This window comes from Cyprinodon tularosa, unplaced genomic scaffold (assembly GCF_016077235.1).
Source record: "Cyprinodon tularosa strain WSP-4 unplaced genomic scaffold, ASM1607723v1 ctg484, whole genome shotgun sequence".
In the NCBI taxonomy this organism is placed as follows: domain Eukaryota; kingdom Metazoa; phylum Chordata; class Actinopteri; order Cyprinodontiformes; family Cyprinodontidae; genus Cyprinodon; species Cyprinodon tularosa.
The window spans coordinates 223,683-234,393 of NW_024039212.1; the positions used below are offsets into that span (position 1 = coordinate 223,683).

A 10,711-nucleotide genomic window follows, 5' to 3' on the forward strand; every position below is an offset into this window, starting at 1 on the left:
GACCCTGTTTATCCTGGACTGCCTGCCTGACCCTCTGACCTGTGAGTACTGGAACCTATCTAACTTTTGTGGATCTCTGAAATCCGTCAGGTAACGAACCTGGACCGGACCTGGACCTTCCCTCTTGGATCTCCCCATTTTTACTGCTGCTGGATCTCTGCCTCACTGTGGATCACTTCGCTGGAAAGCCCCATTGGATCCGTTTGTCTTCCTGTTGGCTGTCCCCTGGCCTGCTCCCCATCTAACGCTCCCCGAACTCGCTTCTCCATCTCAAACCTGCACTCTGTGCTCTGGTTCTCCTCAGTCAGGTCAGTGACCCAACTCCTCAGCAATCATTATACCTGCCTCCGCTGGTCACTAACCTGTGTCTCTGCTTGCAGTGGTTCCAGCCCGAGAGCAAGGGCTTACCCTTTACTTTTCAATAAAGCTTGTAAAATGTCACTTACCTGTCGTGGTTGAATCTTGGGTCAGATTCCCTTGCATTACATATTGCATGTAATGTTTGTCTAAGAGCTTTACATTTTAAATATTTATAGATCAACTTCTTTGTTAGGCATGTCTATTATTTCTATTGATGGGCTCATTCGGTTTGAGCAGCTCTCCTTATTTTTCATGGTATACACATACTGTCAAGGTTTTGTGTTATGGAGCCTAGGCGGAAGTTCAATTGAAGAAACCAATTGCTCTCCTACATCACCTGCGACTCAGCTTGAACCACACCTCCACCAAAGCCAATCAGCATCCAAGTTCATCTTTATAAGCCTCTGATCTTCTGGTCTGCTTCTAAGTGTGCAGGTGGTGGATGTGTTGTCTGACTTCTTTCAGATGACCCCGTTTCAACCCACCTCAAGCCCCTCCTCCACCATTGCAGCTAAAGCTTAATCAGGGTTTCATCATTCCCGGACTCTTACTGCATTCTGTGTCTCATCTTAACCGGTCCGGCAGAAGACCGCCATGTTGAACCTGGTTCTGCCAGAGGTTTCTTCCCAACAGGGAGTTTTTCCTCTCCACTGTCGCTCATGCTTGCTTATCATGGACAGGTTCTCTGAACCTGTGGTATCCAAGCTTGACTTCCATCTTCCAGGTCCCTGAGTAAGCTCTAGTAGTAGCCCACGCAGTCCACTGGATCTCCCCATAAGCTCAGCATACAGTCTCGCTAGCCAGCAGTCTACAGACTGACCAACTTCATCCATCTTCACTCCACCACCAGTTTCAGGCCTGGGGGGAAACAGCCCTATACTTTACTCCCGGTTCCGCATATCGATAAAAAAATTAAGCTCACCAGTTTCAGGCCTGGGGGGGAACAGCCCTATACTTTACTCCTGTTCCTGCATATCGATAAAAAAATTAAGCTCTATGTTTCCTGCTGAGGTCTGAGCGCCAAAGAGTAATTGTGTCAATACATTTCTTTTAATTGTCTTTTCTCTTCCTGTGAGTTTTTCAGACTGAAATGTAATATGCTTGTTTTTTTCCTTCAATATAATGGCATTGTCAGCAACAAACAAAAAGGCTGTGGCATCTAGGCAAAGTTGAATTGATAAAAAAGGGTCTCAAAATGTTGTTAAGGAAATATATACCCCACAGCATGACCTCGTTTGTATTGTTAATATAAAACACAGAACTGTTTCCTTTTATATTTATTGTTTTTATGGAATTCATTTAAAGAATTTTTTATTTTGATCCTTGTTCTTTAGCACACAAGAACATTTCCTCATGTAGCATTGTAGCCCATGAAGTTTTAGATTTTTTACCTCGTCTCTACTTCAGCAGACTGACCTTTATATGAATGCCTGAATGGGATAAGTTGCTAGGCAAGTTTATTTGTACAGGACAATCTGGTACAAAGACAAATCGATGTTTAATAAAAATGGATTAAACACAAAAAAGAAAGAAACTAAAAGCAGGCTCTCGGAGGCTAGGGCAATAACAAAGGAAACAAAAGACAGCTTATCCAGTATGTCAATAAAAACAGACAATGACGTGCCCTCTCTGCATACAGGGAAATCTTAGAAAACAAGCCTATTTCAGATTCTCTTGTACATTTTAGTTGCAAATTATAGCTGTGAAGTCTCTCTTTATAGATTTCATAGTGGACTTAGAGTTCATTATTTTGCCACCTTTGTTCAGCTCCCTCTTTACATTTTTGTCAGGCTCAGGACAGAGGGGAGTATTCAAAGGGGACAACAGTAAGATTTCACAAAACGTTTAAATAACACTAAATCGGAATGAGCAACATCATCTATGGAAGGAACCTCTGCAGGAGCATACAGCAGGTTAGTGACCACATCAATCTGGGGGTGGATGATAAATAACCTATGAGTCCCTAACTTGGTCTTATAGTTCAGTCCGAAACCAGAGGGTGAGGAGTATTCCTGCCAACGAGACGCAGTGGTTGCCGCACAGACTAGACTTTGATGTATCAGTGGTCGGAGAACAGGCTGAAGATCAGAACCGAACAGACGAATGTAGGCAGGATAATACAGAGGGCAAAGCCAAAGCCGATGTCACTGACATGCTCAATTGTCAGAGCCGGAAGGACAGAGATTCAGTGAGGTGCAGAGGGAGAATCCAGAACAGAGTCAAGTCACAGTTCCAAGTACACAAACAGGCAGACATCTGGCAGGAGTCAGAAGACAGGTCAAGCAAACAGATCGGATGGGAACAGGCAGGCTCTGAGATCGAGAGGTAGAACAGGTCCAGATCAGGTAATCAGAACACAGGAATGCTAGAATAAGTTTCACCAGCATCCCGAAATAATCTGGCACTGATGAGTGGTCTGGAGGCTGGTTAAATAGTGACTAATGCAGCTTAAACAGATAAGCGGCAATAAGAACTGGACGGACTTACAGTAAGCAGATGTGTAAAATGAGTAATCAGACCAGGCATCAGTGCCAAGATCATGACATTTTAACTGCTGCAGCATACCCCCATAGATATCCTCTTCCCAGAGCCAACTTAAACTGTAACTGGAGGAATGGAATCAGTGATGTCTGCAACTTTAGAATAGAAATTACAAACCACCTCATCTGCTGAGTTACAAGGTAAAGTGGCAGCAAAAGGATAAGCTTGGTTTCCAATCATGCTGTCCATGATAACATGTTTTCTTACAACTTTTCTCTTAGTATTTATGCCAGTAGGAAAAATGGTTTCAAAGTAAGCAAGAACATGGTCTGATAGGGCAAGATCAGAAGCAGAAACAATCTAAAATATTTACACTTTTACTAATGAGCAAGTGAGTTGCCTGTTTAACATGTTGAGTAAAACCAAGTATGTCACATTGTTCTTTTGCACCCCTGTCTTCAGAGTTGTCTGATAGACTTATACATACAGTTTTCATAGAAAAATAGTGTTTGCTGTTTTTTAGTTGACAGATTTAAGCTAATAAACCTTTATTGCCTTTTCACCAGAACCCGTTGTATTATTAGTAAAATAGATGCACAGTCCAACGCGTGCGTATCAAATGTAAAACACAATACGAATACACATTGTGGATTAACCGATCTACCTTCAAGTATCACACGACAACCATCACTTCTATGATGCGGTTTTACCGGCTTTGTTATTAACACAGATGCAACAGTGACTGCTCCTGCGTAATGTCCACACTGGCACGAATTTCTGTTTTATTTTAATGTGGTTTGTTTCAAGGATTTTACAGTTTGAAGAAATAGAAAATTACACCAATGCCAATTGTCATAAGGATGTGCATGAGAAGGAAGGGCTATATGTACTGCATGCATCATTTAGGTTAACATTGTATTACTTCTTGAGCTCCTTGATTTATTTACTGTCACTGGTAGGTGCTTCTAGCCTGACGTAGTCCTACTCAATTCTAGTCAGAATATGAGTCTGATACTGCTCCATAGAGCTGTGATTATGGGGCATGTTTTGAACGGACCAGGAAAAAAAATGCCTCTGCACTCAATTGGATAGACCTACAACCAATAAGAGCAACGGAGTGCTCTTATGTTATAACGTTATCATAGTTGTTGTCAACAAAAATCAAAGCGTGCAGTTGCACGCCTAGAATAAGAAGATGAGCCTTGATCGCGTTTCTCTGTTCCTCTTTTAAAATTAATTTGCTGTCGATATCTTCTAGAATAGACCTAATAGCAGAATCTTCTCACCTCAACTCTCCAGCGGCAGCCATTGTTGTTGTCACCCAAGCGCGATTTGGTCACGTGGTTGATTATGTTACTGTTGATCATCTGTCCATCACTGTATAAAGCCCGCCCTGACAATTTGATTGGCCCGCCAGATATTGTGCGAGCATACTCGCGCTACTGTTGAGCAATGCCAGACCGAACTTCCCAACCTCAAACGTTGTGGGCGGGACTAAGTTTGGAATGGCACCCAGGCTAAGGTGCTTCGGCCTGAGAGTAAGTGTTGGTACCGGTATGATTTAAGGAGGGCCAGCCCTATTCTATTGTGTACCTATTAAAGGATCAGAGTGAGGACCATTTTTCCGATTTCACAATCATATTGAGAAGCACTTGTTGTAAAGTTGCTGGTCCTCACAAGGTATTTAGCTTCTTAATAAGGGTTAGGGTGAGGTATGCATTGGTAATGATTAAGTTTAGGGTTACTTTTAGGGTAATGACATAAAAAGATGGAAAATGACTAAAAATCAATGGGAATCAATACATGGTCCTCACTACATTTACCAAAACAAACTCTTTGTATGCTACACTGTAACACAACAATGTTTTTGTTTTGGATTTCAAATATTTCTGAAAAAGGTATTTCCTCATTGTGATTTTAAAGCTATATAGAATGTATACTTTATGTACCCATGGAGACGTTGTGTCTTTTTTTTCTTTGACAATGGCCCAATTAAGCTCCTTCACGTAGAGTTTTTTTTCAAGTAGTCAGCAGCATAGAGTGTAACTTCTTTCTTGATACAGATGATTCAAGAGCATAAAGGGTAGAAGGACATCATACCAATCATCTATGAACAGAAAATTAATATGTCTGTCTAAAACAACAGAAACAACAAAAAAATCAACATCACATCACTGTAAGGTCAGTAAGCACTTTTTGTAATTAGAAGCAAATGAAATTAAGATATAGCATGGCATAATATAGTTTATTTGTCTAAATATTTTATATAGTTCTTAAATATGCGTGTTTTTTTCTGAAATTGAAGTTTTTTTTTTTTTTTTTTTGAATATTATGCTTATTTACAAACTTCCCACCACTTTACATTTCCTTGTCATTTTAAAATGACTGATCAAATGTGTTTGTTACAGGAACAATGATAACCATCATCATAACGTTTTCATGCTTTGTTGTGACTGCTGTGTCAAAAGGTATTCTTTATTCTTTCGTGGTCCTGTAAAAATAGGGTTAGGTTATCTCTTATATGTAAAGTAAATCTAGAAAAAGGGGCTTGGAAAAAGTATTACACTTTAAATGTGTCTTTGTTTTAACATATATGAATTCTGAAAGTACCCACAGTCACCAAGGTGAAACAATTTAAACGGAGCAACAGAGCTGCTGTTTAAAAAATCCTTAATGACAAGCACATTTAATATCTGGTCACAAGATATTTCCAAAAGGTACTTTTAAGCTGATAAACTAGCCACATCAAATGCCACATTCTAATTTTGTACTTGTTTCAAATGAACATGAAGTAGTTACTATATTTTAAAATGTTTAATCTATTTCAGATAAGGCTTTTCTTTGTTTCTTTCAGCTTCCATCCAGTGCAATTTCTCTGATTCCAAGCAAACACAGCAGTGTTATGGAGCAGAAGGACAGGAACTTTTTTTTCATCTTTCAGTAGCAAAGAGTAGTGAGATTAGACTGACAAAGGATGAAATATATAGAATTTTAAAGATAGACAAGAATGGGACAGTGACCGTCAATAGGGACTTTTTAAATCACTCTGAGCAAATCCACCATGGAACATTCACACTGGGTAATGCCATGAAGAAGCATTCTGGAGAATATGTCTTGGAAGAATACGGAGCTGATGGAAAAATAATGAGAACAGTGCAAGTAAACCTAAAAATACAAGGTATTTTAATTCATGTTAAATCTGAAGTCTATTTGGTTGCCTATAAGGTATGTCTGCCCATTGAGTCTAGAAATCCCTTTCAGTAATCAAGTAAATGTCAAATAGAGATGTCTATTCCTTGATTTAGCTGGTTTTTGCCTAGGAATATGGCAGATTGCATGTATTTCCTTTTTTTTAATCACTTTAGAACTTTCTAACATTAAAAAAGACAAATGCATATTTTGCTACAGCACCACCTCGGTGAAATATGTCCTTACTGATGTTATCTGTTTCTTCCATCATACCACATGGCACAAGTCACCAGGACAGTGCCACTTAATCAAAAAAGCCTGTTTTTTTTGATTAGCCAAAAAAAAGAGAGAAAGATTTAACCATTTCTTTTAATATTATCATGCATTTTTGCAAGTAAGCTGTTTTATCTAGTCACTATAACACAATTTTTAGAACTTTAAATTAGTTTCTTTCAAGATATTATAATCAAAGTAATGTTTTATAATATGTTCACACAGTCTTTTTCAGGTTTTTTACTGGATCTGCAGAACACAAGGGAAATATACCTATATTGTTACATATGGTTTTATTTCCATACAAGACTTTTGTGCACATGATATAAATTCCCATTGAACTAAAAGATTTTGCCTATTACTCCTGATCATATATAATAGCTTTGTGAGACAGAGGAAATTAATTTGGCTATACACACCGGAAACGGAAGGAAGGAAGAAAGGAATCAATCAATAAATGAATTAATCAATCAATCAATCAATCAATCTATGAGGGCCAGTCCAGTTCATCAACACTAAATTCTGCCATCCATCTCTTTGTGGACCATCTTTGTGCGTTGATGAACAGTGGTATTTAAAGAGGAAGAGGCCAGCTCCAAACTGTTCTCACAAAGTTGGGTGAATGGAATTGTCCAAAATGGAATTAAGATTAGATTTAGGTTTAAGAATGTGTTGGCAAATGATAGGGTTAGAGCCCGGCTTAGGCAATAGAAATGAATGCAATATAAATAGAAGTTAATGGATATTCTTCCCATGGATGGTGTGCCAAGGACATACTAAACTATATCTTCATTTATAAAATACCAATGGTCTTTGAATTTTATTGCATGTGAGTGGGGATTTTTGAGACTTTCCTGACGTGACTCAATGCACAAATACATTTAACAAGATATGATTTGAAACCAATTAGATAACACCAGTCAGAACATAATAACGCTAGGGAACTCTCAACACCAAAGGCTCAAAGTCTGGATTGTCCTGTACATGTGACCATTCTTGCATTATACAAGTGTGCTTTCTGGAATATAACTTCTGAATTCAGTAATTAAATAGTAGCAAAAACATTAAAAAGGACTAATTTTAAGGTTGACAGGACATTAAATAATAACTCTTGAGTTTATTAGCTGAAAGTATGTTCATCAACTGGTGGTAGACCCCTGTGGAGAATCAGACTCGAAAGGTTAAAAATAGTCACTTGGACATGTATTTTACATTATGGTGTTCTGCTCAAGTGTCATGCTGGTGGAATATCTATGTGTTAAAAAATAAAAGAAAAAAGGCAAACATGGGAACTAAATTATTGTAATGACCTTGTTTTTATGATTTTGCATCTGTCTTCTAGCTCCGGCATTGCTGCCTGGCATATCTAACACCAGTTTGACACCACAAAATAAATCAGTTAACTCCTCAGCGATGGAGGGTGACATGGAGTTTACTTTGTCATTTGACAAAGACCTGTTAATACAAACCAAAATAGAGAGTTGGAAAAGCCTAAGTGTTTCAAATGTTATCATCACCTTACATGGTCAGCTGGGAAAAAAACTGGTGTGTGATGTTAAGAACAAAGTCAGCACTGAACGGACCGTCATACAACTTGCAAGGTGTAAAGGTAGTTTGATTCCTCTTGTCCTGTTTTAGATATCACTTGTATAAGCCTATAAATGATTACCATATGACAATTTCTCCATCCAATGTATTTCAGGGACATATGGTTGGATTGTGGCTGTGACAAGATTGATCTATGTTCTTCTGCTTCTTTTGGCCCTGATTCTTGGCCATGTTGCTCTAACTAGAAAAAGGAGCCGTGCCACTCTTGGAGAAGGTAAATGTAATATGAGTACCTTTAGTGTCCATCAGTGGAGAAATTTAGGCATCACATGGCAAAAAGCATGTAGACACAAGACAAAAGATCAGTAGAAGAAAGAAAGAGGAACAAATATAGAGGAAAGGAATGTACTGTGGCGTTATATAAAAGTAGTCACATTCAGGCTGAAAGCAGTTTTGTTAATGGAAGTCTTTGCTACAGTGACATGCCTATTTTCCTCCTTTTTCAGGTAACAATGATTTGGTGAACTCAGTTATTTGAATGGATGGTTAGAGTGCTACCAACTATAAACACCAAGGCAGTGTAATGTCCCTTGTCTGAAAGCTGGATGACTGGATAATACTGCTGATCCCTCCCAATCTTATTTCTCCATCTAAATAAAATATTATGCAAAAAACCATCCAGGTGTTTGATCTGATTTTGGGTTCTTCTATTACAAACTAGATTCCACAATGCCTTTAAGTACCACCAAATAATACCACCTTTAATGGTTGAGTTGTTTCTAGTGGCATTTACACCCTTTATCACAAATTGTTCCAAAAGCTGATCTGAGCTGATATCACATCCAAACACTCTAAACAGTACAAAGCATCTTTGCTTACCATCTCTCAAAAACCTGAACAGCTTCTGCTGTGTAATGAGAGCACATTCTGAGTGACCCATGACATTCAGGTCACTATCCAGTGACCTGCTGCCTAAAGACCAACGCATAAAGGAAGTGACAGCCATTACCAAAAGACTCTAAAAAGCCATATTCAGGCCATAATTAAGATCAACACAGGAACTGCTTTTGTGTGTTATTTTTTTTTAAACACCTCGAGTGCTGTATGGATGCTATTAGCATCTAAAGCAATTTGTTGAGGAAAAATCTATAAACTTTCAGAAGTACACGCTCAATTTTGTTGAAGCCCACTCTACATAGAGTTAAACTTCTGTTTAACAAAGTTTTCTTTCGGAAACTGAGAAAAGGTTATTTTCAAAGACATGTCAGATCCGATTTTTTGTATTCACACAACATCCGTTTATTTATAAAAAATAGAAGAGATGAAGCTACTGTGAACCAATTCACTGTGAAAAGATAGAAGACTGACTAAATAGTTTTTTTTATACTTTCAGTGTTCATAAATACAATTTTGTATCAGCTTTTAAACAGGGTGACCATATTTTCATTTGGGAAAACCAGGACACCTTGGAGCGGGGGGGTGGGGCTTGATTGAAAGAACAAATGTCTCATCATCGGGATTTGCTCCATGATGAGAGGAAATGTTACTTGTTACTAGTTGTTTTAATGGTTATAGAGTCAGATATGTGGCGGAAATGTTTGGTTTATCTAAAGGTTTTTATCTGTTACTGTGTAAATGGGTTTGCTGGAATTTAAGGAAAGATTCTAATATATCTGCAGTGTGGGAACTATAAATCTGATAGGAGTTAAATTTTTTTATTGTTGTTTTGCACAATATGCTTAACTAAGTATTTTTTTTTGTTGAATATTAGAGATTTTGCAGATACATTTTGTAGATACATTGTTTAGATTTACTTATATCTCTCTACCCCTTTTATAGAATAGAATAGAAAATCCCTTTATTGTCCCACAATGGGCAAATTTACAGCAGCAGAAAGATTATTGAAAATGGTCACACAAATGAGGACCTTATAAAAATGTATAAGAATAACATAATAGGGAAGAGTTAAAAGATAAAAAAAAAAAAAAATTCTGTAAAGTGTTTTAACAATATAAAACTGGAGAATAAATAACCAATATGCAGCTATGGACATTTTTACAGTAATGGATATTTGAAAATAGCAGCAACATCAGAGATGTGTCATCCTGTTTTAGTGAGAGTATAATTTAGCAAAACTAGACAGCCATATAGATGACATTCAAAGAAAATGTTTTAGAGATGCAGTTCTTAAAAGGAATCATCATCCATTCCCCCTCTCTGGCTCATATCTATTGGCGCAAGACGGGGTACACCCTGAACAGGGTACACCCCACAGAGAGACACACCACCATGCACAAATACACTCACCTTTACAATGTTGAGAAGCCAATTAACCTAACATTCATGTTTTTGGACTGACATTTAAAGCTACCAAGCCTGTGGATGGAAATTTGAAGGGGGGAATCAGCGGCAAGCTGTTTATTCTGGGGAATCAAATGAATCAAATGTTAAAATGTAAAGTGCCTTGCAAAAGTATTTGGATTTCTCAACCTTTTGCCACTTTTAAGGATTCAATCTTAAATATATAAATGTTTTTTTTTTGTGTGTGTGAAAAATCAATCATGGGAGTCAATCATGAAGTGTAATTAAATTTATTGAAAATGTCAAACTTTTTTAACAAATAAAAAAGTGAAGGGTGGGGCATGCAAAATTAATTTGCCCCTTTAAATGCAGCAAACACTTTCCAAAAATTCAGTGAGGATCTCTTATTGATCCAATGTTGACCAAAATGACCAATGATGTTAAAAATGATTCCACCTGTATGGAGTCTCAGTATAAATGCTCCTGCTCTGATCATCATGAAAAACAAGGAGCAAACCAGGCAGGTTTGAGATGCTGTTGTGGAGAAGTTTAAAGCCAG

At 37.8% G+C, this 10,711-nt stretch overlaps 1 long non-coding RNA gene across 1 annotated transcript; it reads left to right on the forward strand.

Annotated features, from left to right (window-relative positions):
• Nucleotides 1–5,800: 5,800 nt before the first annotated feature.
• LOC119794610 lies at nucleotides 5,801–8,126 on the forward strand. Its single transcript, XR_005282239.1, has 3 exons — nucleotides 5,801–6,019; nucleotides 7,646–7,912; nucleotides 8,006–8,126. It is a non-coding gene; the product is annotated as an uncharacterized LOC119794610 (long non-coding RNA).
• Nucleotides 8,127–10,711: the final 2,585 nt, after the last annotated feature.